Raw genomic sequence first — 27,881 nt, 5'->3', positions numbered from 1 at the left:
GTTTCTTTTATTTTACAGTAATGATGACCCAGTTAGCCTAATCCCAGCTAGCCATCCTGGAGTAATAGATTAACCATTTAGAAAACATGATCTAAACTTTAGACAGTACTGTAGTTACGACATTAACTTTGGCTAATGTATTAGAGGGGATTTCAGTTCAGACAGATACAATTAAGAATTTTTTTTCTTATGCTTATATTTGTTTCCATTATATTTTTGAAGAAAAGTCATTTCTGAATTACAGTGCCTACTATTTTTTTTAATCTCTTCTTTAACTATAGAACTGGTTGAGAATTTGAAAGTGGAAGGCAGCTTGGGTGACTGTGATCATGAAATTATAAGAGTTCATGATTCTAAGGAATGGTAGGAGGGAAAATAGCATAATAAAGGAAGTGGATTTCCAGAAGGCAGACTGTAGCAAACTCGGGGAGTTGGTAGGTAAGATCCCTTGGGAAGCAAGTGTAAGGGGAAAACAGTTCAAGAGAGCTGGCAGTTTCTCCAAAGAGACATTATTAAGAGCACAAGAGCAAACTATCCCACTGCATAGGAAAAATAGGAAGTATGGCAAGAGACCACCCTGGCTTAACCAGGAGATCTTCAGTGATCTGAAACACAAAAAACAGTCCCACAAAAAGTGGAAACTAGATCAAATTACAAAGGACGAATATAAACAAATAACACAAGTATGTAGGGACAAAATTAAAAAGGCCAAGGCACAAAATGAGATTAAACTAGCTAGCTACATAAAGGGTAACAAGAAAACATTCTACAAATACATTAGAAACAAGAGGAAGACCAAAGACAGGGTAGGCCCATTACTCAATGAGGAAGGAAAACAACAACAGAAAATGTGGAAATGGCAGAAGTGTAAATGACTTTTTTGTTTCAGTTTTCACCAAAAAGGTTGGTAGTAGTTGGATGACTAACAGAATCAATGCCTGTGAAAATGAGGTAGGATCAGAGGCTAAAATAGGGAAAGAACACTTTAAAAATTACCTAGACAAGTGTTTTCAAGTCACCAGGGCCTGATGAAATACATCCTAGAATACTCAAGGAACTGACAAAGGAGATATCTGAGCCATTAGTGATTATCTTCAAAAAAAAGTCATGGGAGATGGGAGGGATTTCAGAGGACTGGAAAAGGCCAAATAAGGACAACCTGGGGAATTACAAACCAGTGAGTTTAACTTCAGTACCCAGAAAGATAATGGAGCAAATAATTAAGTAATCAATTTGCAGACACCTAGAAGATAATGAGGTGATAAGTAACAGTCAGCATGGATTTGTCAAGAATAAATCATGTCAAACCAATCTAATAGCTTTCTTTGACAGGGTAACAAGCCTTGTGGATAGGAGGGAAGCGGTAGACTTTTGCAAGGCTTTTAATACCATCTCTTATGACCTTCTCCTAAACAAACTAGGGAAATACAACCTAGATGGAGCTACTATAAGATGGGTACATAACTATTTGGAAAACTGTTCCCAGAGAGTAGTTAATCAGTGGTTCCCGGTCAAGCTAGTAGGGTATAATGAGTGGGGGCCCACAGAGATCAGTTCTGAGTCCGGCTCTGTTAAATATCTTCATCAATGATTTAGATAATGACATAGAGAGTACACTTACCAAGCTGGAAAGGGATGAAAATGCTTTGGAGGATGGCATTAAAATTCATAATGATGTGGACAAACTGGAGAAATGGATGAAATGCAATAAGTACAAATGCAAAGTACTCCACTTAGGAAGGAACAATCAGTTGCACAGATACAAATTGGGAAATGACTACCTAGGAAGGAGTACTGCGGAAAGGGGCCTGGGGGTCATAGTGGATCACAAGCTAAATATGAGTCAACAGCAGGCCGGCTCTAGGCACCAGCGAAGGAAGCAGGTGCTTGGGGCGGCATGTCCGGGTCTTCAGCGGCAATTTGGCCGCGGGTCCCTCAGTCCCTCTCCTCCTCTTTAAGCTGTCGCTGAAGAGGAAGAAAGGGAGCGAAGGACCTGCCGCCGAATTGCCGCAGAAGAATGAAGCGGCGCAACTGAGCTGCCACCGAAGTGCTGCTGAGATCAGCTTCCCCCCCACCCCCCGCTTCGCCGCTTGGAGCGGCAAAAAAGCTGGAGCTGGCCTTGGTCAACAGTGTAAAAACATTGTTTTTAAAAAAGAAGTCATTCTGGGATGCATTAGTAGGTGTGTTGTAAACAAGACTCAAGTAATTCTTCTCTACTTCATGCTGATTAGGCTTCCACCACTGGAGTATTGTGTCCAGTTCTGGCCACCACATTTCAGCAAAGATGTGAATAAATGGAGAAAGTCCAGAGAAGAGCAATAAAAATGATTAAAGGTCTAAAAAACATGACCTATGAGGAAAGATTGAAAAAACTGGATTTTTTTAGTCTGGAGAAGAGAAGACTTGTGGGAGCGGAGGAATGAGAACAGTTTTCAAGTACTTAATAGGTTGTTACAAGGAGGAGGGAGAAAAATTGTTCTGTTTAACCTCCAAAGGTAAGACAAGAAGCAATGAGCTGAAATTGCAGCAAGGGCAGTTTAGGTTGGACATTCGGAAAAACTTCCCGACTGTCAGGGTGGTAAGCACTGGAATAAATTGCCTAGAGAGGTTGTGGAATCTCTGTCATTGGAGATTTTTAAGAGCAGGTTGGACAAACACCTGTCAGGGATGGTCTGGATAATACTTAGTCCTGCCATGAGTGCAGGGGATTGGACTAGATGACCTCTCAAGGTCCCTTCCAGTTCTATGATTCTATATTTCTGGATTTGGAAGGTCTTCTCTCTTGGCTTTCCCACTATTTTTAAAAATATCCTTCTTATTTTTCCACTGAGGATTTTAAATAAATTTTACACAGTTTAGAAACTATATTTTTCCAAATACAAATTTAGATAGTGCCCAAACCTGTACTACACAAGTCAGTAGGAGATTTGCTATTGATTTGAATGGGAGCAAGAGCAGGCCCATATTGTAGGGGGTGTCATATTGTCCAAGATGTCAAGAAGGATCAGAGCTGTGGACTCTAATTCTCTCCTCATCCTCTTCCTCTCCAACACAGGATCTGAATATCTTCCATTAATTTCACTCCTGCAGCGAAAGGCCCATGGAGTGGACTAGCACATTGTTGGGAGAGAAATGGCTAGGCAGATACACAGGACACTCTTTTCTGGTCATTTTAGTTTAGAAGATGCACATTTCTTGGTGTTACCTTGCAAAAAAAATACAGATGGATTAATGGCATAAAAAGCAGGCAGGTCCTCCACTCACAGGTGTGGCACTCCACTTTCAGACTACCAGGAAAGGCTCTAGCGTTATTACACTGTCAGCCAGGCACCAGCGTGTTCTTGGTCTGCAGCTTCTTCCAGGCTTTGCTTACAAGCGTTGGTGTCTCTGTGGCTCTTAACCCCACTCCAAACACATTGAAATTTCAGAGTAAGAACATGTGCTCTGGCCTATCATGCACAAAAAAGTCACTGTCCTGCTGAGGCCTTGGCCGCTGTCTATGTGTTGGGAAAGTGGGCTGGCTCCATCAAACCCCTGAGGGTTTATCTATGCTGCAGTCAGGAATACGAATGGCAGCTTATGGAGACATGCCAGCGCAAGCTGTATTCTAGCTAGACTGCTAAAAATAGACACGAGAGTGCTGTTGCGTGGGCTTCAGGGCCAGCTGCAGAAGCAAGCACATACCCAGAGAGTCAAGCAGGTTTGTGCAGCTGGTGCTGAAGCCCATGCTGTGGAGTCCTCACTTCTGTGTTTACTGTGATAGCTAGAGTACAGCTAGCATGGGTATGTCTACATGAGCTGCCATTCACATCCCCAGCTGCAATCTAGACAAACCCTTACCCAGCATTTTCTGGATTTATCTTATTAATAAAGAGGAAGCCATTTAGCCCATTAGGTTTAAAAGAACCTTTGCCTTTAAGGCACTATGTTAATTGTTTAAATTAGTCACTCAAGTGCCTAAAGCATGGTGGATCAGCTCTCCCTGACATACACATGCAAAGGGGAACCTTCATGTGCAGATCTCATCCTCACTTCAGGAAGTAGAATCAGCTGCCTTTGTATTTGTCTCTCATCCTACCCCAGATCCAAGCAGCTGAAGATCTACAACTAGAGATGAGGCAGGGCCAAGAGTTACATCATCTCCTTCTGTCAAGGTTCCTTCCCCACTTTGAACTTTAGAGTACAAATTTGGGGACCTGCATGGACCCTTCTAAGCTTAATTCCTAGCTTAGATCTGGTAACGCTGCCACCAGCCAGAATTCAGTGTCTGGCACACTTGCTGTCCCCCCAAAACCTTCCCCTCCCTGGGCAGCCTTGAGAGGCTTCACCAATTCCCTGGGGAACACAGATCCAAACCCCTTGGATCTAAAAACAAGGAGAAATTAACCATCCCCCCTTCTTTCCCCCCACCAATCCCTGGTGGGTTCAGACCCAATCCCCTTGGATCTTAAAACAAGGAAAAATCAATCAGGTTCTTAAAAAAGAAAACTTTTAATTAAAGAAAGAAAGGTAAAAATCATCTCTGTAAAATCAGAATGGAAAATGCTTTACAGGGTACCTAGATTCATATAGCCCAGAGGAAACCCCCTCTAGCCTCAGGTTCAAAGTTACAGCAAACAGAGGTAAAAATCCTTCCAGCAAAAGAAGCATTTACAGGTTGAGAAAACAAAAATAAGACTAACACGCCTTGCCTGGCTAGTTACTTACAAGTTTGAAACATGAGAGACTGATTCAGAAAGATTTGGAGAGCCTCGATTGATGTCCCGTCCCTCTCAGTCCCGAGAGTGAACAACAACAAAACCAAAGAGCACAAAACAAAGACTTCCCTCCACACAGATTTGAAAGTATCTTGTCCCCCTATTGGTCCTCTGGTCAGGTGTCAGCCAGGTTTACTGAGCTTCTTAACCCTTTACAGGTAAAAGAGACATTAACCCTTAACTATCTGTTTATGACACCTTCAAATCTGAAACTGCATTAACTCTTCTATGCTGCTCCATCCCCATTTTATGGTGGGGAGTGGAGGTGCAGCTGGAGCTGCAATACAGCTGCATTACCTAGGAGCAGAGGAGGGCACATGAAGACCTAAATCTGTTACAGAGGCACAGGCTCTCTACAATGATATCCTGGGCCTTTGAGAGATCTCAGGAAATGTTTGGCTTTGGGGGGCTGGGGTGGGAGGGGCAAACCCTGTGTTCACTTCCTGCTGCCCTGAAATATGTGGTAAACTCTGGGGAGAAGGGGGGGAGGAATTTTCCCAACAGACAGCAGAGACTGGGTCATGAGATGTCAAGCACAGTCTGTGGGGGCTCTTTAAATAAGATGTGTGTCAACTAATTTACTGGGCCTGATCCACCACTGTGTTATCTCAGTGTTACATGAATGTAACTCCACTGCAGTCAATGGCCCATTGTTTTCAGACTTTCACTAGGTTGTTCCCACGTGCCATTTTTTGGAAGGACTATGAGCTTGAACCTCTCCTGTGCCACAGCTCTATGTCGCATGGCCGAGGGAGGGTTGAGAATGCATCAGGGAACCAAGTGCCCAGATACTTAGTGTGTAAGCTCCTTGGAGTAGAGACCATCCTTTTGTTCTGTTTATAAGGCACCTAGCATAATAGGGTCCTGCTCTATGACTGGGGCTGCTAGGTGCCGCAGTAATACATACAAACAAACAAACAAACAAACAAGAAGTCGTCTCAGACAAGACTTCAATCTGCTTCCTAGAAGCGCTAACTTGAGCCACTGATATAGGGTCCTGATTAGACTCTGCACTAGTGGAGGATTGCTACTGCGTCCGGCCCAATCCCGGTTCTCAATATGCCCTTTACACCAGGTGGAGGCACAATGGCCAGAATCAGCATACGTGCAACAGAGGTGTTCATTGCAGGCCAGCTGTGGCCATTTCCAGCCCCTTTCAGCCTCCAGATCAGTGCACAGGGGGCCAATCTGACTGGAGACTGCAGCCCAAAATTCTCTTCCGTTTGCCTGCAATTCTAGCTGGGTATGAAAAAAACCTATGGTTTCAGGTTATTCTGTGCCGTTTTGCCTGTTCATTTCATTGTGTTTCTTTTTCTTCCTGCTCCCCTAATCCTCCTCCAAGAACAAAACCCCCTTTGAATCCACAAATATTTTGACAGAAGCTGTATTTATGCATGACTTTGGTCTCCAAAGGGAATTCGGCAGTCTGTTCAGAGTGAGGGAATACATTTAAGGATATCACTTTCTAAACCCCCAATTTTAAATCCTCTAGCTATGGGCAGAGAAAAAGGTTGGCAAAAACATACCTGGGTTTGGAAATGAGCAGCTGGCTCCAGTCTGCAGAGACACATGTCTAATAAGTGAGCTTCAACATATGGAAAAGAAAGGGCACATCGGCAAACAGCTTTTATTGAGCAATAACTGCTTACTAAATGCAAATACAGCATTGAGTTCTGCACCATCTAAAACTTCCAAAAGTCCTTATTAGGTGGATATGCCTGAGCATTAAAGCCCATTCAAGTCAATAAAAAGACTCCCATTAACTTCAACAGGATTTGGATCAGGCCCTTAAGAGCAATATTCTCCCTTACACCAGAGTCAGTCCACTGCAATTTACTACTGTGTAAGTGAGAGGAAGTCAAATTCTGTACATTTGTCTTCGGTTGCAGATTTACTGTTCCTATTTGAGTCGGAACTGAGGGCTATTTGGTTCTTACAGTATACGACCACCTTGACTGGCAGGGATTTATACAGTAACTTTCTTGTTAGCACCCTAAATCCACTAAGGGAGAAGAAATTGGGATATGCAAAATCAAAGTAGAATACACAAAGGGCTAGAGTCCACAAAGGGATTTAGGCATTTAACTGCCATTTTAAGTATCTACATCCAAAATGCAGATCTTCAAACCCTCTGCTCAGCTGCTCCCAGCCCTGTAGGTGCTTAAATTCCCTTGGCACCTAAGGGAACGTCTATGCTGCATTTAAAAACCCACATCAGCGAGTCTCAGAGCCCAGGTTTACAGACTGCACTTCGTGAGGCTCACACTATAGTGCTAAAAATGGCAGTGTAGATGTTTAAACTCAGCTAGAGCCCAGGCTCTGAAACTTGGGGAGGGTGGTAGGTTTCAGAGACCGAGCTCCAGCCTGAGCCCAAATGTCCAAACAGCTGTTATCACCACAGCGTGAGCCCTTGTCTGTAGGCCCAGGTGCTGAGACTTGCTGATGTGGGTTTTAAAAAACACACTGTAGACATACTCTACATTTCCACAAGTAATGTCCCCAGTCCCCATGCCAAAAACTGCTAAGGGCTTGTCTACACTTACCGGGGGATCAACAGGAGGCAATTGATGCATCGGTGGTCGATTTCCTGTCGACTCCTATACTCCACCTGAATGAGAAGCGCAAAGGGAGTTGATGAGAGAGCAGCTCCCGCTGACATAGCATTGTGTGAACCCCGCGGTAAATAGATCTAAGTACGTTGACTTCAGCTACATTATTCACGCAGCTGAAATTGCATAACTTAGATCGATCTCCCCCATAGTGTAAACAAGGCCTAAGTCCTAAGACTGCCAAGCAGCTTGGTGCCTAAGCCCTGGTGGGATTCACACAGTAGGTGTTCCCACATCTGTATCACCTGCAGGGCCCAATCGGGTAGGTGAGGACAAAGGACACCTAACCAGCACAGGACACCTAACCATCAAGGATGCTGTGTAGGTGCACCTCTTATACCGCCTGGGAGACCAGGTTCAAAGCTCTGCTATGCCTGTTGTAAATCCAAGTCTCCCACCTCCCATGTAAGTGCTATGGGGGGTGGAGGGAGGGAAGAAGGGGGACAAACACTCCCATAGTTTTTGTGAGAAAGGCCTGACCTGGCTTAGGTGCCTAACTCCAGGAGAGGGTTCACGGCTCTAAACTACAAGTGGAGATAGACACCTCCCTCTGGCTCAGAGTTAGGCACCTAAGTCCCTTGGGGGGCTTAGGCCCTATCTCTCTCCTTGGAATTTCCTACTGGCTAACTTAGATGGCTTCTTGCTCAGCTTGATGGTGTCTATGGATCTCTTTTCTTGTGTGCCTAACTCTCCCTGGCATAGTATAGGGAGCCTGGGTGCGTTAATTAACGGCTGTGAATTCCACATTTAGAGAGCTGTGTAGGGTATATATCAGAGGTGAGCAAACTATGGCCCGCGGAACCATCCTGCCCAGCCCCCGAGCTCCTGGCCCCGGAGGCTAGCCCCCGGCCCCTCCCCCGCTGTTCCCCTGCAGCCTCCGCTCGCTCTGCCGCCAGCACAATGCTCTGGGCGGTGGGGCTGTGAGCTCCTGGGGCAGCGCAGCTGCAGAGCCCAGCCTCACCTGGTGCTCTGTGCTGCACGGTGGCAGCGGCATGGCCCGGCTCCGGCCCCGCCAGCCACCGGCGCTTCAGGCAGCACGCTAAGGGGGCAGGAAGGGTTGGATAGAGGGCAGGGGAGTTCGGGGTGATGGTCAGAGGGCAGGGGTGTGGATAGGGGTTGGGGCGGTCAGGGGGGAACAGGGAGTTGAATGGAGGCAGGAGTCCCAGGGGGCAGTCAGGAAGGGGCGGGGTTGGATGGGGTGGCAGGGGAAGTCAGGGGACAGGGAGAAGGGGTGGTTGGATGGGGCAGGGGTCCTGGATGGGCCGTCAGAAATAGGAGGAGGGGTTGGATGGCGCAGCGGGGGTCCGGGGGCAGTCAGGGGACAGGGTGTTTGTGAATGTGGCAGGCATCCTGGGGCACCCATCAGGGAACATGGAGGGTTGGATGGGGCAGGAGTCCTGAGGGTGGGGGGAGGGGAGCAGATAGTAGGTGGGGGCCAGGCCATGACCCCCTCCCCTAACCGTCCCTCCATTGGGTTTTGTAAAAACTCTTTCAAAACAATGCCTCAAATCTTTTGTAAGCATTTATTTTTGTGTTTTCTGTGTAATATTTTAGTAGATCTACAATTCTCGCAGCTGTATGTTAGTGCCAAAAGTATGTTTGAGTTGAAATTTCTCAGTTTTGTTTTGCTGCTGTATATCTTTCATTTGCATACATCGTTTTAGTGGATGCCTTTCCTATCCTTGGTGTCACTTCCTTCTTGAGGTCTCCATTGGCTAATATGGTTCTGCCCAGATAGGTGAACTGTTCTACTTCTGTAATATTTTTGGTTTCTAGTGTGATTTACTGCTTGATATCTGGGTTTGAAAGATGTTCATTTTGGCATGACTGATTTTGAGCCCTGCTTGGCATAACAGATTTTGCCAGGTTGTCTGTCTTGGTAGCTTTTTGGGGGTGTTGCTCAGTAGCACAATCTCATCAGCAAAGTCTAGATATTGTAGGCATTTGCCATCTACTCAAGCTATACCACTGTTCGTGTGGCTAATCCACTTCTTCATTAACCAGTCTATACCAATGCCCCAGAACAGTGGAGATAGAATGCAGCCCTGTTACTCACTATCCACTTTGAACCACTCTGTTGCCTGATCGTTCACCTTTACAGAGCACTTTGCAGCTCTATACGTGGCCTTGATGGTGCTGACGACTTTAGTGAGTAGGCCATGGGACTGAAGAATCACAGTACATGTCTGCAGTGTTCAGGCTGTCAAATGCCTTTCAAAAAATAAAATCAATAAAACTGATGATGGGAGGAGCCTGCCATTCTGTGTATGTTCTTCTGTGATGGTCCTTAATGTGGATTTCTTGTGCCTAAATCTTTTCTACTGCCTCGTTCATTCTGTGCAGTATCACTCTGCAGAAAGCTTTCCCTACAACACAGCGTCATGTGTCTCCTCTCCATTTGTTAGTTAGAGCCTTTGGGGGAATTCTGACAATGATTTCATGTTTACATTGATCAGGAGGGGGTCTCTTTCCCCCAGACCTCATTGAACAGCTCTCACAGCTTGTCATTAGGGAGAGGTTATCAAGTGCTCTTTAGTATTTCTGCTGTGATCTGATCGTCCTCCGCCAGTTTGTTGTTTTTCAGCTTCTTGATTATTGCCTGTATTTCTGATCTCTACTGGGCTGATGTTAATGTCAAGTTGATGAGGTTCACATGTTTTATCAGAACCTGGTATTCAGCTGCTTTTCTCTTTTACTTGAGTTATAAGCATTTTTCCATCTTTGCTTTTTATTGGCCTATTTCCTGTTTTGAGATTTCCAGTTCATTCAACTAAATTACTTCCCATAAGCAAAGAGCCCAGAGGAGGAATGACTTCCCACAATGCATACTTCCCTTCTAATCACACTTCTGCAAGAAATGTGCCAGCCAACCCTTCTCCCTAGACTGGGTCCTTCTACGGGCTCTTCCCACCTTAGCTGGACCAGTTTGTTCAGGTCCCAGCGGTCTTCAACTTCCTTTAAACCATGTATGTTAATAAGCTAGTACTGACTCACTACGTCTCAGCCACTTTTAAAGCCACTGTTAACAGCAACACTGCCAGACTGTTACACCACCTAACAAGCGCTAAGGGGAAGTACTGAACATATTTAATATACAATATTAAGAGGACAGGGTGCAGATGTCTAATATTCTATATCCAATACCTTCCATCCCCCCACAAAAAAAAGATGCACTTTTATTTTTTTTAAAACCTCACAAGGTTGAATGTTATAACGTGAATTGTATTTTTAAAGGGCCACATAACATATTGATGTTCAAATATGAAGCACCCAAATCTTCCCTTCCTAAATCACATGGAACTGTTTTTGCTCTGACTGTTGACTAAAACTTTTGAACAGGGAGGACAACATTTCACACATAAGGAGCATTCTTGTTTGTGTTTACTCTCCTTTTATGGTGGGAATACTAAGAACAGCCATTCGCCCAAATGTTTGCCAATAGTGAACAATGAAAGGGTGCAACCCTGGGTCAACTGAACAGCGGTCCAGAATTCAAATCAATGTTCCTAAATACAGAGTCTGAAACTTATTTCCTTTGATGTAAAGTTAATGGAGTTGCACAAGTGAGAGGAGAATCAGGCCCAGCATTTTGCAGTGTTCAGTCAGCTATAGTTGTGATGTTGCCCTCGTAAGCCAAATAATTAAGCTTGTCTGAGACCAGATACATTTTCCATTTCCCTGGTTCTTCTGTGCCCATCACTTATGATAATTCATCTTAACTAGTCAGTTCATCTGCATTATGTATCCTGAGATGACAAATTGATTTTTATTCTGGCTAACAGCCATTGCTCAAGTCCATATACTGAGGATAGTACCTCACAGTCAGAGTGGCTACTAGTTTGTCCATCGCTATTTGGAATGTAAACAAAACTGTCTGCTGCTATGTCGTAAATGCTAACAATGGTATGTCAAGTTCCAAGATATGGTAACATTATAGTCAAGAGAGGTTTATGGATGTGGACTCTGTAATGAAGAAAGGCTACATATGGCTACACATGTGCTTATGCCAGTGATTTCTATCATGGATGGGGAAAGTAGCATTCTCACTTAAGAAAACTCTCTCCGGGTGTGCTGCCACCACAGTTCTGCCACATACTAGCAGTGAGCACACTGCATATGCTTATAGGCTGTGGCATTTAATTAATGATTGTAATACACAGTCACCCGAGGAACAAAGTTGATCATTAAAAGCTGCAGGACTCTCTTCATACTGTTTTGTTGAAACGTTCAGGAAGAAAGTGAGTAAAAAGGAAAGGAACTAAACAGGAGACTAATTATTAGAATTCTCCCCACAACAGGGACAAATTGACACTGGTTTCAGAGTATTATTTTGCCCTAGTAATCTAGGTGGTCCTGAGGCCTATTCAAACATGGCACAGTCCAAGCAAGTGACAGTGTATAGTGCTAACAGACAGATCAGGGTACATCTGAATTAAACCATAGATGAAGGTTGTGTAGTCTTGCCTTTGTGACTAAGCTGAGGGCTGTGATACAGCAGAATTTAGGACCAAGACCTAAGGCCTGCCTTGGTTTCACTTGCTGAATGGACCTGATTCAGCATGGCTGGTGCCGGGGGAATGCAAATTGCACTAGCCAGCATCAGCAAAGACCACTGTGCTCCAGGGTGATTCACCCTCTGGAGGGAGCAGGGGGTATTTCTGTGTCTCTCAGATCAGCGCTAAGGACTATGCCTAATGCCCATTTTAACTGAATGTAGGCATAATCACCGCTCCTATATATGCTTGAATGTAACAACCTCTCTCTTTCTGCTGAACAGAGAGATACTGGAAGTAGCCAGGGACCATAGCTTAAGGAAAAATGAAGAAGTACGGGGATTGTAAGAAAGAGATTCATACCAACACCAGGAAGAGACATGTCTATATGATAAGGGACTCTATAAGGAAAAGAATCAACAGGCTTGTCACCAGACCAGATCCAGAGAACAGAAGAGTGTGCCATCTACCAGAGGCAAGGATATGAGATATGGATGTCAGGATGAAGAGGACTGTGATGGAAGCAGGGGGAAAAGCCACATTGTGCAGCATGTTAGGATGAGTGACACTGCTAGATTCTCACTGGAACAGGTCAAGAATGACTATACTCAACTGGGTAAGACGATTAAAGAAATGGCAGCTCAGGTGACTTTCAGTGGAATACTTCTGGTCCCTAGAAAATGCAGATGAAGGCGTAACTGTATAATGAAGATCAACAGATGGCCCAAGAACTGGTGCTATGAGGAAGGTTTTGGGATGATGAACCATTAGGAACCATTCTTCATAGAAAAAGAAGAAAAGACAGAGTCCTCTAGATTGATTGATTGATAAGAAGGGCTTTAAACTAGGAGATGAGCGGAGAAGGTTATGAAATCTCCACGCCTGGCTTCAGTACACAAGAGCAGGAAAATCAGCTAAATGAAGATATAGTAAGGGATAAAGGTCCACCACCACGCTAAATGGGTGAGGTCCAAGGGAAACAACTGAAATGCTTATAAACATATGCAAGGAGTCTGGGCAAAAAAATGGAGGAACTGGAACAGGAGGTGAAACCAGATATTATAGGGATTAAAAAATACCACTCATGCCTGTAATACAGATATTGAAGGGTATGTGCTGCTTAGGAGAGATAGGATAATGTAAAGGTGCTGGGGTAGTGTTGTACATCAATGAAGTGGTAAACTATGAAGACATACAACAGACAAAACAGAATCTGTTTGGGTCAAAATCATTTTGGGGAAGGATTGTCAAAGAAGTTCTATTAGGATAGTGTTAGGGATCTGCTATAGATGCCCAGGGACTGACTCAGAAATGGAGAGTGATCTTTTTAATATTCTGAGAGAGAAAAATACTAGTGGGAATTGTGTCATAATGGGGAACTTTAACTTCCTGGGTATAGATTGGAGAATAAATGCTACTAAGACTAGTAGGGCCCTGTGTTTCCTGGATGTGATAAATGATAGTTTTCATCCATTGTCACTGAATCAACAAGAGGTGATGCAGTTTTAGACTTGGTTTTAGTAAGTAGTGAATACACCATAGGAGAGCTAGTTGTAGGGAATACCTTGGATCGAGTGATCACAGATTGATTCCATTTAAATTTAAGTGGAAGGATAATCAAAGCCAAGTTATAGGGTTTTTTTTTATTTGAAAAGGCAGACTTTGGGAAATTAAGGGAATTTGTTAAAAAAGTCATCTGGACTGAAGACTTCAAGGACTTAATGCAGAGGAGGCTTCAAATCAACTATACAAAAAAAAATTAACCCCCCCACCACAACCACCACCACCACATGAAATTTGCATCCTAAGAAAGGGGGAGAAAAAACTTTTAGAGAAAGGTGTTGACTCAGCTGAATGAATAGCCACCTCCAAAAGTTTGTAAGGTGTATGCAGAGACTTTGGGGAATGGAAAAAGGGGCTGATAGTAAAGAAAGCTATATTGTGGAGGTTAGAAAATGCAGTATTAAAGTGAGAATAGCTAAAAATCAAGCTGAATTAGCTCTTGCTAAGGAAATTAAAATGAAGAGGTTTTTAAGTTATATAAATAAAAAGAGACTGGGTCAATATGCAGTGTGGATGGAAAGGAGATTAAAGATAATCTAGGTCTGTCCCAAAAACTAAATGAATACCTTGTTTCAGTTTTCAGTAAGGATGATATGGAACATGTGCATGTACAAATGATGGAAATGAATCTCTAGATACGAAAATTACCACATCTGAGGTGGAAGATAAACTTAAAGATCTGAACGTGCTCAAATCAGGGGGGCTGGATAATTTCACATGCCAGTTCTTTCAATATTCTGGGTTGGAGATTGCTAGTCCAGTAGCAAGGAGGTTTAATAAATCTAGCTACTCGGGCATAGTATCATATGACTGGAGAATAGCTAATATCGTACCTCTATTTAAGAAGGGGAAAAATGATCTGGCAATTATAGACTTGTTAGTCTGACCTCAGTAGTATGGAAGGATTTAGAGCAAATCATGACTGAAAGAATAAATTAAATTCACAGAGGTAAATGATAAAGGGGATGTCATACATTATTGGATTATCAAAGGAAGATCATGCCAAACTAACCTGATTTCCTTCTTTGAGAAAATAATTTATTTTTTAGATAAGTGCAGTAGATCTAATGTATTTGGACTTTAGTAAAGCATTTGACACAGTACCACAAGGGAAATCAGTTAAATTAGGGAAGATGTGGATCAGTACAAGCATTTTAAGGTAGATAAGGAACTGTCTCAAGAGGAGAAAGCAATGGGTTGTGCTAAACGATGAATTATTGGACTGGAAAGATGTTTCTAGTGGAGTTCCCCAAGGGGTGGTCTTGGAGCCAATCTTATTCATTATTTTTATTAAGGACCTTGGCACGAAATGTAGGAGTGCGCTAATGAAATTTACTGATGATACGAAGTTGGGAGGCTGTCAATACAAAGGAGGACTGGGATATTTTACAGAAAGATCTGGATGACCTTGAAGACTGGGGTGACCGACATGGGATGAAATTAAATAGTACAAAGTGCAAGGTCATGCACTGAGTGGTCTAATAAAATTTTCTGCTAGAAGCTTTTTTTCGGATATACTAGGTGAGGCATTTCCAGTATATATAGAGAGAAGAATTAATGCCATTGTACAAGGATCTGAAAAGATCTCATTTGGAATACTGTGTACAATTCTGGTCACCCATGTTCAAGAAGGATTAATTTAAATTGGAACAGGTATAGAGAAGAGATATTAGGATGATCAGGGGAATGGAGGGACTACCTTAGGAGACAAGACTGGGAGAATGTGACTGGTTTTGTCTCGCAGAAAAGGATGAGCGGGATATGACTGCTCTCTGAAAATAAGTAAGGGGGTAAATACTAGGGAGGGTGAAGAGCTATTAATGCTCAAGGACAATGTTGATAAAAGAACAAATGGATATAAACTAGTCATGAATAACTTCAGGCTGAAAATTAGAAGCAGCTTCCTAACCATCAGAGCAGTTAAGGTCTGGAATAGCCTCCCAGTAGGAGTTGTGAGGGCAAACAACTTAATTCGTTTTGAGAGAGAGAGTTCGACAAATGTCTAAGTGCAATGGGGTTGCTTGTGATGGTGAGGCGCAGGGCTCAATAGCCCTGGGGCTCACTTCCAGTTTTTGTGTTATGTTCCTAGAGCTCATGCTTCAGTGTTTCAGCCAATTACCTGCAAGGGTCAGAAAGGGATTTCCGCCCCTCCATTGTATGCGGGAAGGTTTTTATCATCTCCTTCCTCTAAAATGTCAGGGATGGCCATGTCTGGAGATGGGACATTGAGCAGGGTTGGTCAGGACTCTGAGGTGGCATCAACTATTCTCTCTCTCAGGTGCTTGGCTGGCTGGTTCTTGCTCACCTGCTCAGGATCTAACTGATTGCCATATGTGGGTTGGAATGGAATTTTCCCATAGGTCAGATTGGCAGTGACCCTGGGTGGTGGGGGGAGATTCGCCTTCCCCTGAAGCGCCTGGGTGAGTGTCACTTGTCAGCGTTATCTGGGTATATCTTATTTAATCATTTCCATGCCATTGCATGGGCTCCAAGCACAAGTTCACCTTGGTCCCTCCTATTCTCTGCCTATGGAACATAATAGCCTAGTCTCCCGGGGTGAGGGAGGGGTCTTATGTCCACTGTTGGGTTTTGTGTATTTGGTGCTGGGTGGTGTTGATAGCCTGTGATATGGAGGAGGTTGGACTAGCTGATCTAGTGGTCCTTTCTATGACTAACATTGCTCAAAGACTGGCTGGATCAAGACATACATGTAGTACACTATTCCCTTCCCTCACACTCTTGCTCCAAGTCTCATTGGCTCTAGAAATTTCGTACTGAAAATATGATGGCACAACTTGGTTGTGGCCATTAGCTCTTCTTGGAAAAGTAGTACATCATTTTGCGCTGGCATGCCCATGTCACAAAACCCATGGCAAACTGGTTAACCTGACACAAGGGCACACCGTGAACTTCTTGACCTGCAGAGATCTTACTGCTTCTTTCCACATAAAAAGTTAAAAGCTAATTTAAAAAAAGGAAAGCATGCAAAAGTCATGAGGTTTGCTACCTGCTTCTGAATCTTATTGGTTGGGAGTAGGAATTGAGTGAGAGTTCCTGCCCGGGGCTGAATTATGAGCCAGTAAAGCAAAGTAAATGAACTGTAGTATTTGAACCCCTCTCAGTGCAGCATCTCAAAATAATTTGGTGTTTCTTCACTAGTAAAGACTATACTTTCTGCATGGCTCATGATTCTTCCAGTCTATCCAGTCCTGGCTGAAATCATATAGTACACAGCACAGGTTTATGAAATCAGAAACCCCAAACTTCTTTAAACTTCAAAATAGAACTGATTAATTGGGTAACTATTCAAACTGATTCATATTAAAGGGGGTTCAAGCGACAAAATTCAGCTCTGGATCCAAATTTCAAAAAGCACAAAGTTTTTGGTTTAGAGATGTGGGGGGTTGGTTTGAGTGGGATAGGGACATTTAGTTTATTTTTAAAAACCTTCTAAAGATTGGGGAAAATGTACACAAAAAAATAAAATATGAGTTAGGATCATCGTAAAAAAAAAATCTTCCCAGGTCCATCAAACATTCCCTGACCACTTTGTGCAACCCACATAACTGATTTTCCAAAAAACACCTAGGAGAAAACGATAAGCTTTGCAATATGACCTAAACACCAAAAGCTGAGGCTTGGGCAGACCAACAAAGGAGGTAAATTCTGGAGTCAAGGAACAGTCACTAATTACCCTTTCTCCAGAATCCTCCTGATTAAGCTAGAGGTCTGCTGGCACGTGTCACAGGAGATCAAGATTACAATGAGAGAGAGACAGTCTCTAAGGTATCCAATATCTAAAGCATCTGTGTAATTCAGATCCTGTTTTCTATTCAGATAGAAAACACTCCCAAAATTCAAGGGTACTTACTGGCAGGTTTTGGTTCAGGACCACACATGACCTATATTTAGCCTGACCAGTCTGCCCATCTCAAAAAAAATATTGAGAAATAATCATTTGCTGTTCCATTAACATGCAGTAACTCAACTACAGTGATAGCTACTGCAAAGTCAATATATGCCAACAGCTATCACACAGTGGGCTCTGAGATTGTACGGTTTTCCCATTATGCCAGAATAAGTGATACTGTGGTATTTGTTGGCATATCTTGGACACACAACATCAACCACTGTAGCTATGTTAACAATTTCATAGGATCCAGTAAGGTACCTTACCTAATTATTCTTCTCTTTTATGGATGAAATTCTGCTATCATACTGCAAAGGTCTGATTCTGATCTCACATCAGTTGCATATTGGTGTAACAACTCCACTGACATCAGTGGAGTTACTGCTGATTCCAACAGGTGTATAGATAAGTAAAATCAGAATCAAATATTCAAATACTATATATGACATTGCACCCCATATTCTTTATGGAAATATGCTTATGATATGGATATGGCATAACAGATATGTTTTATGCAAGATGGGTCTTGTAAGGTATCATTGGAAAGGTTATATTTTACTGAATGTGATTATGCAATTTGTATGCATGTATCATTTCTGTGTCTAATGTTAGGAATATTGACTATGTAACAAATACAACTGTGTGTGTACTTGGGAGACACCCACCACATGCCATCAGCCTGGATGGGCCATTAGGAAGAAACAATAAGACTTTGAAGATATTCTCTCCTTCCTGAGAGGCATCCTGGGACGTTACTGTGACACTACTAGGTCAGATAGTCCTGTTACTAAACACCACCTTGGAGTTCTAGTAATTTTCCACTAAAAGGAGGGGGAGGTCAAGCCGGGGAAACAAAAGATTCCCACTTTATGTAAATCTTATTTAAGGCTGGAGAGTAAGTTGATCTTGCTCCACTCTTCACTGAATCCCTCCCAGGATGACTGCTGAAAACACCTAAGGAAAAGGACAAAGGGAAAGGGCGAGGAGTACTGAAACCAGGCTGGAAAAGGGATTTGGTCTGTGAATAAAATATCTGAAGATTTAAGCTGCAAGCAGGGTAGCTAACCTTCAAGAATTTCTGCAACCTGCCCCCAAATCAACATTTTGGGGTTAGAAATGACTACTTGTAACCAGTTTCTTTAAGATCTTAAGCTTAGTATGCTTGTTTTGTTTTATTTACTTAGTAATATGCTTTGTTCTGTTTGCTATCTCTTATAATCACTTACAATTTACCTTTTATAGTTAAGAAATTTATTTCTTGTTTATAACCTAGTTTGTGCAATTCATATCTGGAGGGGGGGAGGGGAGAAGGTGTGCATCTCTCTCTCCACAATGAGGGAGAGGGCAGATTTTTATAAGCTTGTGCTGTGCAGACTTTTCTATATAGCACAAGACAATGTTATGTTGGTTTTACTCCCCAAAGAGGGCGTGCACATGAGTGCTGGGCAATTTCCTAGCTGAATCTTCCCATAGAGAGCTGCTTGCAGACTCTGTGTGATTCTACAGCTGGTGCATCCCTATCTGTGTGTGTGCTGCCAGAGGCTGGAGAGCCTGCTTCAGCAAAACAGGGAGAGGAAGCCCAGGCAAATGGAGCAGGTGGGCTCAGTGAAACCCCAGGAAACCAGGTGGCATCCCAGGTTGGGGAGGGGTGAGGGGTCCAACCCGTCACACTATAGACAATGGCCTTGATTCCCCAATGACTTGTGTAGTCATTTATACCTGTGAAAAGTGGGTATAAAATGCTAACACTGGTGTAAGTGAGGGGAGAATTCTGCTATAAATCATGTTTTACATCCATATTCCACAGTGTGACAAAGTTCCTCCTCTACCTTGGTGGGTCCTGCTCTTATTGGTGGATTTGCTCGCCTCAGAGATCTTCCCTTCTGGTGGAACCCACAGTCTGGGTCAACTCCTCCTGTGTCTGATCAGGAGTTGGGAGGTTTGGGGGGAACCCGGGCCCACCCTCTACTCCAGGTTCCAGCCCAGTATCCTGTGGATTGCAGCTATCTATAGTGCCTCCTGTAACAGCTGCATAACAGCTACAACTCCCTGGGCTACTCCCCCATGGCCTCCTCCAAAACACCTTCTTTATCCTCACAACAGGACCTTTCTCCTGGTGTCTGATAACGCTTGTACTCCTCAGTCCTCCAACAGCACACCCTCTCCCTCTCAGCACCTTGCACCTCTTGCTCCCAGCTCATCACACACGCCCCACAAACTAAAGTGAGCTCCTTTTTAAACCCAGGTGCCCTGATTAGCCTGCCTTGATTGGCTGCAGGTGTTCTAATCAGCCTGTCTGCCTTAATTGGTTCTAGCAGGTTCCTGATTACTCTAGTGCAGCCCCTGCTCTGGTCACTCAGGGAACAGAAAACTATTCATTCAGTGACCAGTATATTTGCCCTCTACCAGACTCCTGTCTGCAGCCGGTTCTGTTCCAGACCGCGCCAAGAAAACATCTGTACACGCTCGTGCTCCACATGCTTCACTACCTCACCCTCGCATCCTGCCCCAATACGAAATGGCGGGACCTCCTGCCACCTCTCGAGGGTGAGGAGCCCCGGTGGGCCAGCCTGTATTCTGCCCTAGTCCCGAGGCCCGCCGGGGATGTCAGCTGGCGGCTCCTTCACGGGGCCGTGAGCATGGGCGTGTACTTGGCGCGGTTTACCCCTGTCCCCAACACCTGCCCCTTTTGCGGCGAGAAGGAGACCCTGGCGCACGTCTATTTAGAGTGCGCCAGGTTGCAGCCCCTGTTCCGGCTCCTCTTGGCTCTCCTCTTGCGTTTTTGGTTGCACTTTTCCCCTCACCTGTTTATCTATGCACTCCCCATCCATGGCCCCACAAAGTCGCGGGATCTCCTTGTCAACCTCCTCTTGGCCCTGGCCAAACTTGCCATCTATAAAACCAGATGCCATCGCCCGCCCACTTCCTGGATACTAATAGGACCAGACTCCTGTACCCCACTGGCCTCGGTCTGTCAGAACAGGTATAAATGACTAGGCAAAGTACAAGGCAGCCGCAAGTCTAACCCAATCTGCCTATTAAGGTATGGTCCATGACATGAAAAATGGAAAGCCCTGAGTTAAGCTTACAGTGGGCTGACAGCACCTAACTTAATAACCCATTGCATTCAGCCACCCTTCAAAATAGCATGCCGCATCTATAGCATGTTTGCACTGATGAAATTCCAGAAGGGGTCATAGCTAGATCAACATTTCACACCATTTGTCAAATAATTAAAATTAGCCATATGCTGTCATCTGGAAGGGGAGAGATTTAGAGCCTATTATTTGGGAGAATAAATTACATTTGACATTGGAAATATTAATTTATGTACCTGGGAGTCCTGGGACATGTAACCAAAGGGAATGTTTCAATGTATGAGTTTACAAAACTTTTAAGCTAAATCAAATGCAGAAATTGGCTCTAAGGGATATTGGGCCACATTCTTCTCTGTTACATTCATACAATTCCTTTGAAGTCAGAGTGGTTACAGTCATGTAACAGAAGTATTTGGCCAATTGTGTGGATTTATGACATTCCATGCAGGATCTGGGGTCCATAAACACGAAACAAAGGATTTGTGTCAGATTGCTAAAACTTTGCACCAATATATTGCATGTTATTTCAAATAAAACTGTATTCATTTTACACACCCTAGGAGTCTCAAAGTTCAAAGAATTTTTAAATACATTTCACCATAATTTATTTATGCAGAAAAGTGTTCCTTATCTTCTGAACTTTCAGACTGCAGGGTTGAGCAAAATGCAAAGCATTTCCTCCTAAATGTTTCAAACACAATGTGCAAGACAGAGTAACAGGAAAAAAAAAAAGGCTGCTACAGAATGTTACGATACTTAGGCATCAGGAATATTGCAATTGAATTATACGTAGCTGCTAATGAAATGTCAGGAATAGGCTATAAGGATCATAGCAATATTTTGTGCTTCTCTCAAAGCACTTAACAAAGGATAAGTATTATATTTGCCATTTTACATGTGGGAAAATGGAGGCAGAGAGGTAAGTGACTTGTAAGATGTCACACAGTGAGTGTTAGTAATAGACTGAGGAATAGAATGCAGGTCTCTGACTCCCAGTCCTGTGATAGTTTGCTATGAATAGGGCCCTACCAAATTCACAGCCATGAAAACATGTCACGGACCATGAAATCTGGTTTGCCCGCCATGAAATCTGGTCTTTTGTGTGCTTTTTACCCTTTACTATACAGATTTCACAGAGGAGACCAGCGTTTCTCAAATTGGGGGTCCTTATGCAAAAGGGAATTGCAGGGAGGTCACAAGGTTATTGGGGAGGGGGGGTCGCAGCATCCCACCAGCAGTAGCATAGACGTAAGGGTGGCAATACCATACCGTGCCATCCTTACTTCTCTGCTGCTGCTGGCGACGGCACTGCCTTTAGAGCAGGGCTCCCAGCTTGCAGCTGCTCCTCTCTAGCTGCCCAGCGTCATCATCACCAGAAGCAGCAGCACAGAAATAAGGGTAGCAGTACTGCAACCCCTCCTACAATAACCTTGCAAACCCCCCCCCCCACACACACACACACAACTCCGTGTAGGGTCAGGACCCCTACAATCACAAACTGAAATTTCAGATTTAAATAGCTGAAATCATGAAGTTTATGATTTTAAAATCCTATGACCATGAAATTGACCAAAATGAACCATGAATTTGGTAGGGCCCCAGCTATGGAAAAACAGGGAATGCCAGTTTAAAGAGAGAGAGAAAGAGAACACACAGGCCAGATCCTGAGTTGGCATCAATCAGTGTAGCTCATTGCCTTTAATAGAGCTGCATCAGTTTAACCCAATTGCAAATATAGCCCTCTCTTCATACAGACTATATTGAATTTAGTGGAGCTATGCTAATTTATGCCAGCTAAGGATCTGACAAACAGAATGTGTTACTATACAGGAGATGAGGAAGGAGAGGAGGTTGAGAGAGAATGAATACAAATACATAGTGGTCTGGACAGCTGTGAGGATTTTATTGTGGTGAATTTGGGATGGCCACATTACTCATGAATTAGCCTGGTCATTGCAAACAAGTGGCAATGAATCTTTAGCATTCAGCACAATTGCATATTGTGTTTATGCCTCTCATTTATATTTTGCCTTTTTTAGTCATGCAGTGTGCTTTCCCCTTTGAAGTGTTAGTTACTATGGAAACAAGGATGGCATCAGCAAAGGCGCAGCCTAGCGACATCTGAAAGGGCAGAATAAAGTAAGGCTTACTTGGTTTTTAAATGTTTGACAATATCCCAAAGTTAGTGAAAGGCTAGTGTAATTTGCTGGGACTCATCCCACACAAATACAGGTGGTGTTTCCACCAGGAGGGAACAGATTTCAAATCTGCTGTGGGACATTTGCTGATTCATTGCATCCCCGCCTCAGCAATCACGTGCTTGCCATGATCACCTCACCTCTCATGTAGCTGCCAAGTTAGGGTAGAGGAGAGGTAACAGGTGCTTTCCATCGGTGCAACTTGTTCCACAGCAGACTTGGTCCTGCAGTGTGGCAGTAAGGGAGAGAGAGAGACAAGGGATCAAATCAGGCACATCAAATTTTTGGTCATCTCTGCTTTTCCACTCAACCAGCATTTGCTCCCTATATGCCACCCTATATTGGGTGCACTACAGACACAGGCCAAGATAGTAAGTGACCTGTGATTTTAGGGGATTCAGTGTTTGTGTGCCCAATTTGAGACACCTTAAAGGAGTCTCGCTCTCAAAATGCTGAGCACTCACCCTCCGAATACCAAGCGTTTGTTTCAAGTGGGGCACTGAAAAATACAGGCACTGAAAATCCCTAACACAGAGAATAGGAATCGGGTAGTATACCATTAAATAGTTTGAGAGTCCGCTAGTGGCTGTCAGTCGAGAAGCCACCAGAACCCAGCCAGAGCAGCAGTGCATATATGTAGCCATGCCTTGTATGTTAAATATGTTTCGGAAACACAATTATTTGGACACCATGGTGACCATGTGGTTATTCCACATTATGTATTGTTTAAGAGAGCAAAAGACAACACCTAGTCACCTTAGAAAATCATGGCCATTCCAGGAATGCCATTCTATTTGGTCAGCTAAAATGGGGCACATGGAAACCAACCGTAAAGAGGCCTATTATAAACTCATGTGGGCAACAGACTCTGAACCTGTATGGTAGCACTGCAGCCCTGAAATTGGTTGAATTTCAAGGACTGGAACATAGTACAAGCATTGCAGTGTTCCTACCTCTGCATTCTTCTATTATATTGCTATCACAAGAAGCGCATGGAAGCCATGTGGCTATCAAATTACTGCTCTCTTACAGAAAAAACACAGGTTATAGCATTTGTTCAGTGCTATCTGACTCTGTTTCAAATAGCTCTGTAGCCCATACCCTTTTGTTCCAGTATAACTAAAGATGCAAAAGTAAGGGATGGGTATTAAATTCTGTCAAAAAATTGTTTTATTCCCTCTAGCATTTTTTTTTAAATACAGTTCATTATGGTCAGGCCTTGAAACACTGCACTGTGCCAGGAAAGCCCTTCTGAAAAGAAATCCTTTTGTACTGCCTTTCAGCACTGTCTGTTCAAGGGCAATGGGTTTTAAGGTCCATTTATTATTTTCCAGCTTGTTTGCTGCATTCATAAATGGTCTTATTCCTACAGCCTCAGAGCCCAGAGCTCCTTCTGGCTTCATCCCCTATACCTTGCTTTGATAGTCTCCTCATCATTGGAACACCCTCTCTCAGACTCAGACTATATTAATAAGATGCAGTATTGTAATGCTCTAATCTGCCAGGTGATAGTTTACTGCTAGGAGGGGTCACAATCCTGCATTCCTTGTGTAACTGAACCCCTTCTGATTTCAATGGCATTCTGGGCTGAACAAGAAATACAGAATTGGGCCCAAAGTGATAGGCTGAGATAAAATCTGAAGCCACTAAGAGAACAGAATTAGACAGAGTCCTTTGTGATTTTGATATTGCAGTGAAATCCCTCACTAGACTTGGAAGACTTCTCACTTATTGTTTATATTCTGTATTCAATTGTTCAAAAATAGAAATCATTTCTTGAGGATAGTGATCATTGTACGAGCAGGCAGAGGCCTTGCCAGTAAATCTCCACAAATCTATACTGTGCAGATATGACAGGGCTGGATGCCCTATAATGAATACCTTGTGCAGAAATGAGACCGTGGCGCACACAGAGAAACTTGAGGAATCAACGTTTGAGAAATGGGCTGAACTCCTTACTTCACATTATGACCTGATTATATTGTTCTGTAGGCGGTGTATTTTATGGCCCTCCATCACCGCTCCATGTGGATTTATTATCATAGATTCATTATTTGTTGAGACACATGCTTTCCTCAGTGAATAGCCACAGCAACAATACTTAGTATTAGCACGTAGCTCGAGCATGGAGAAACAAATCCATCTTGCTGAAAGGAGAATGTGAGTGTCAATATTCAGAAGACCTGAACCTGTGAATCAGAGCCCGCTCACCCCCCCCCCCGCCCCCTTTGAAGTCAATTTGGACTGGGACCATAGTTGTCAGAGGACCAACTTTTAGTGGTGATAACTTATTTGGAAGTTGGATAAGAGTGATCTTGATTTAAGTGTTTAAAAAAGATCTAGCAATTTTGCTTAGGTTTGAGATCACCATAACTGGGGCATTTTCATCCACTGTGAAATAAAATCAACATACATTTACATATTTCATGCAATCAGCTGACGTGGAGGCATATGTGGAAAAGAGAAGTATTGTGGCCAGAATATATAACTCCAGCATTATTATGAGACAGTTTGAGGATTTGAAATTTGCTTCACAGAGCATTTCCTAAACAGATTTATTTCATATAAGGAAAACCCAGGTTATTGCAGAAAGTGGTATACTTTGTTCAACAGGTGGTAATCTTCCCTTCGAGTCATTACTAAACCATTGCTCTAGCATAGCACTGTCAATGTGATGCTACAGATACAATTGTTTGGAGGACACACAAAAGCAAGATCCAAACTCATGGCCTTGCTGACAAGCATAGGGAAGTTAACCCTGGCATCCTTTTATCCTAGTCAAACTCCATTAGACTAAATACTTTTTACTTACATACATTTCCCCCTGAAGCTGTATTGGGTTGACGTCTTCTTCCCAGTTTGTCCTAAACCTGAGGACAAACCTAAACCTGATACTGATCTCACAATCGGGTAAACTCTGTTGACTTCAAGCAGAATTAACTTAGGCTCTGTACCTGCAACCCCCTCAGGAAGGGATGAAGGTTGTGTGGGTGTGGGGATCCTGGCCAATGGTAACACATGCTGATAAGGAACCAGATAAGCAGTACTGAATGGCAGAGAGCTAAATCTAAACTGGGTAGGAGGTGGTTTGCCTTGTCCGTGGCATCATAAATCTTTCCAGGTTGAGGGAATACTTTCTAACACTGCATGACTGACTTCAAAATTTTCTGGTTCTGTATGCCCTGTCTATAGCCATTTCCATAAATTATTTATGGTGGTGATCATTATCCTTCTAAATTAATGTACTGATTGTGCACACCACACTGGCCCTCAAAATGTAATGGGCAGCCCAAGTAGATTTTGAAGGACAGTCCCCCTCATAGTACCAGAACTATAGCAACATTGCTTTAATAGGAAACAATGGGCACTTGCTTTCATATTTTAAATAGCTCTCATTTCAGAAATTCTAAGCCACCTTTGTATATTTCAGCTCCAGAGGCCCCCTTGTGAAATAATCACATACAAAACAGTTGACTCAAAATAGATTTTTTTTAGGATTTTATCAATGAAGGTAATAGTGAGGAGGAACAGGAGGTGGTGGAGGTTAAGGAGGCAGGGCAACAAATCTTTAGTGGCTGAATGGAGAAAACAGGCTGATCCCTACAGCCCCAGGGAGGCAGAAAGTGAGGAGATTACAATGGGAAATATGATTGAGTGTAACACACCTAAATACTTAGAACATAAGGTTTTTGTGGGAATCAAAGGGAATTCCCCCCACTCCCTGGGTACTTCAGCATTGCATAATTAAATAGCTACATTATGGCTTTTTTCACCTTCCTCTCAGGTATCAAGAATAGGATGTCAGAATAGATGGACGAATGGGCTAATATGGTCTTTCAGAGGTACGAATGGGGAACTGAATCCACATTTTTGCACTTTGAAGCCATCTCTAGTTAAGCGTAAAAATGGCAATTGATGTGCTCCCTTTATGTATTCAGTCAGAGCTGTGGCTTTAGTGATGAAAATAAATGTTTACTGCTTTTAACACTGTTTAGCCTTGCAGCGCCTGTACAGATAAGGGTGAGTTACAGGTGTGAAATCTCAATGAAGGAAATATCACTGAAGTGTCACTGAGGACATAACACCGGGGTTGCATAGGTGTAATTTGGTCTCTGGACACTTTAATACTGCCGATGATGAACGAGATGGAAAGAACCCAGTTCAACCCCAAGAATCGGAAGTGAGTTTGCCAGACTCAGAGTCAGAGAAAATATCTTTTTACTTGCAAACTGAACACATTTGATAATTAAATCGTGGCATGCAAATATATACAGAACCCAACAATACCCTTCTTTTTTTTTTACTACGTTACTTTTCAGAAGGAGAAACACACTTTAAAGAGGAGTAAGATCAGCTGAAAAAAAGAAATAAAATTGAAACCATAAGAGGGTATAAGTGTTGCTGCTTGTTACAAATTATATGTTCATTCACTTAAGAGAAATCTCATCCTAATTGAATTGCTATTTAAATAACCGATGAAGGCTTCTCTTGTGAATCAGTGGTGAACGTTTTAGAATTAAGTGACATTTTTATAAAGACTAGAGATGTAGTACGCATCAAGGTTAATATAGCATTAATAGGACTGATTCTGTTCTCACTTGCACTGGTCTTACACCGGTGAAACTCCAAAAGCCTTGAAAAAAAAATTGCAGAGTGGTCAGATGGAGGCTGACCCTAAGAATGAAGGAGGCTGAATATAGTTTCCCCTCAAGAACTAGGTGATAAGAGCTGTGAAGACTTCCCTGAAATGTTAAAGTCACTATTCCAAAAAAAATTTCCTAGAAGAAAAGACACCAATTTATTAAGAAAAAGACACCAAGCAGAGGCAAATAGCATGTCTGATTTCCTGGTTAGTATTACAAAGCTGTTCATGAGCTGTCATTTTGCTAACTGTCTAAGAAAAGCCCTAAGGATTTTTTTTTTAAATCGACTGAAGACATAGTTAATTAAGGAGATCTAACTGCCTTATTTGGAGGTGCAGACATGACATAGCACCGACAAAAACTCCACAGCCATCTAAATCTTCCCCAGTTGTTGAGCCTGATTCAGTACATATCTGGCTTCTTTTTTCTGAAATGGAGAGCCATGTGCCCTTACATATCCAGGGCCAATCCCATCATTTGAAACTCGGAGATGAATTGGTGTGTCTGTGTGGAACCTCTCTTAAGTCAGTGGGGCTCCATGTGGACAAACAGGTCCACACGTGTTTGTAAACTGCAGCAGACCCAAAGTCAGCATAGTGGCAGCCAAATA

At 43.1% G+C, this 27,881-nt stretch overlaps 1 long non-coding RNA gene across 1 annotated transcript in view; it reads right to left on the bottom strand.

The window, feature by feature from the left end:
- Window positions 1–27,881, bottom strand: part of LOC120399411 — a 74,478-nt gene that overhangs the window by 2,008 nt on the left and 44,589 nt on the right. The window contains exons 2-4 of the long non-coding RNA XR_005595139.1: window positions 22,769–22,852; window positions 7,301–7,365; window positions 6,284–6,342 (exon numbers count right to left, since the gene is read on the bottom strand). This is a non-coding gene — a long non-coding RNA (uncharacterized LOC120399411). The remainder of the gene's footprint in view (window positions 1–6,283; window positions 6,343–7,300; window positions 7,366–22,768; window positions 22,853–27,881) is intronic.

Source organism: Mauremys reevesii, linkage group 2 (assembly GCF_016161935.1).
Source record: "Mauremys reevesii isolate NIE-2019 linkage group 2, ASM1616193v1, whole genome shotgun sequence".
Taxonomy (NCBI): Eukaryota; Metazoa; Chordata; order Testudines; family Geoemydidae; genus Mauremys; species Mauremys reevesii.
This window is presented reverse-complemented; position numbering and strand designations above follow the sequence as displayed.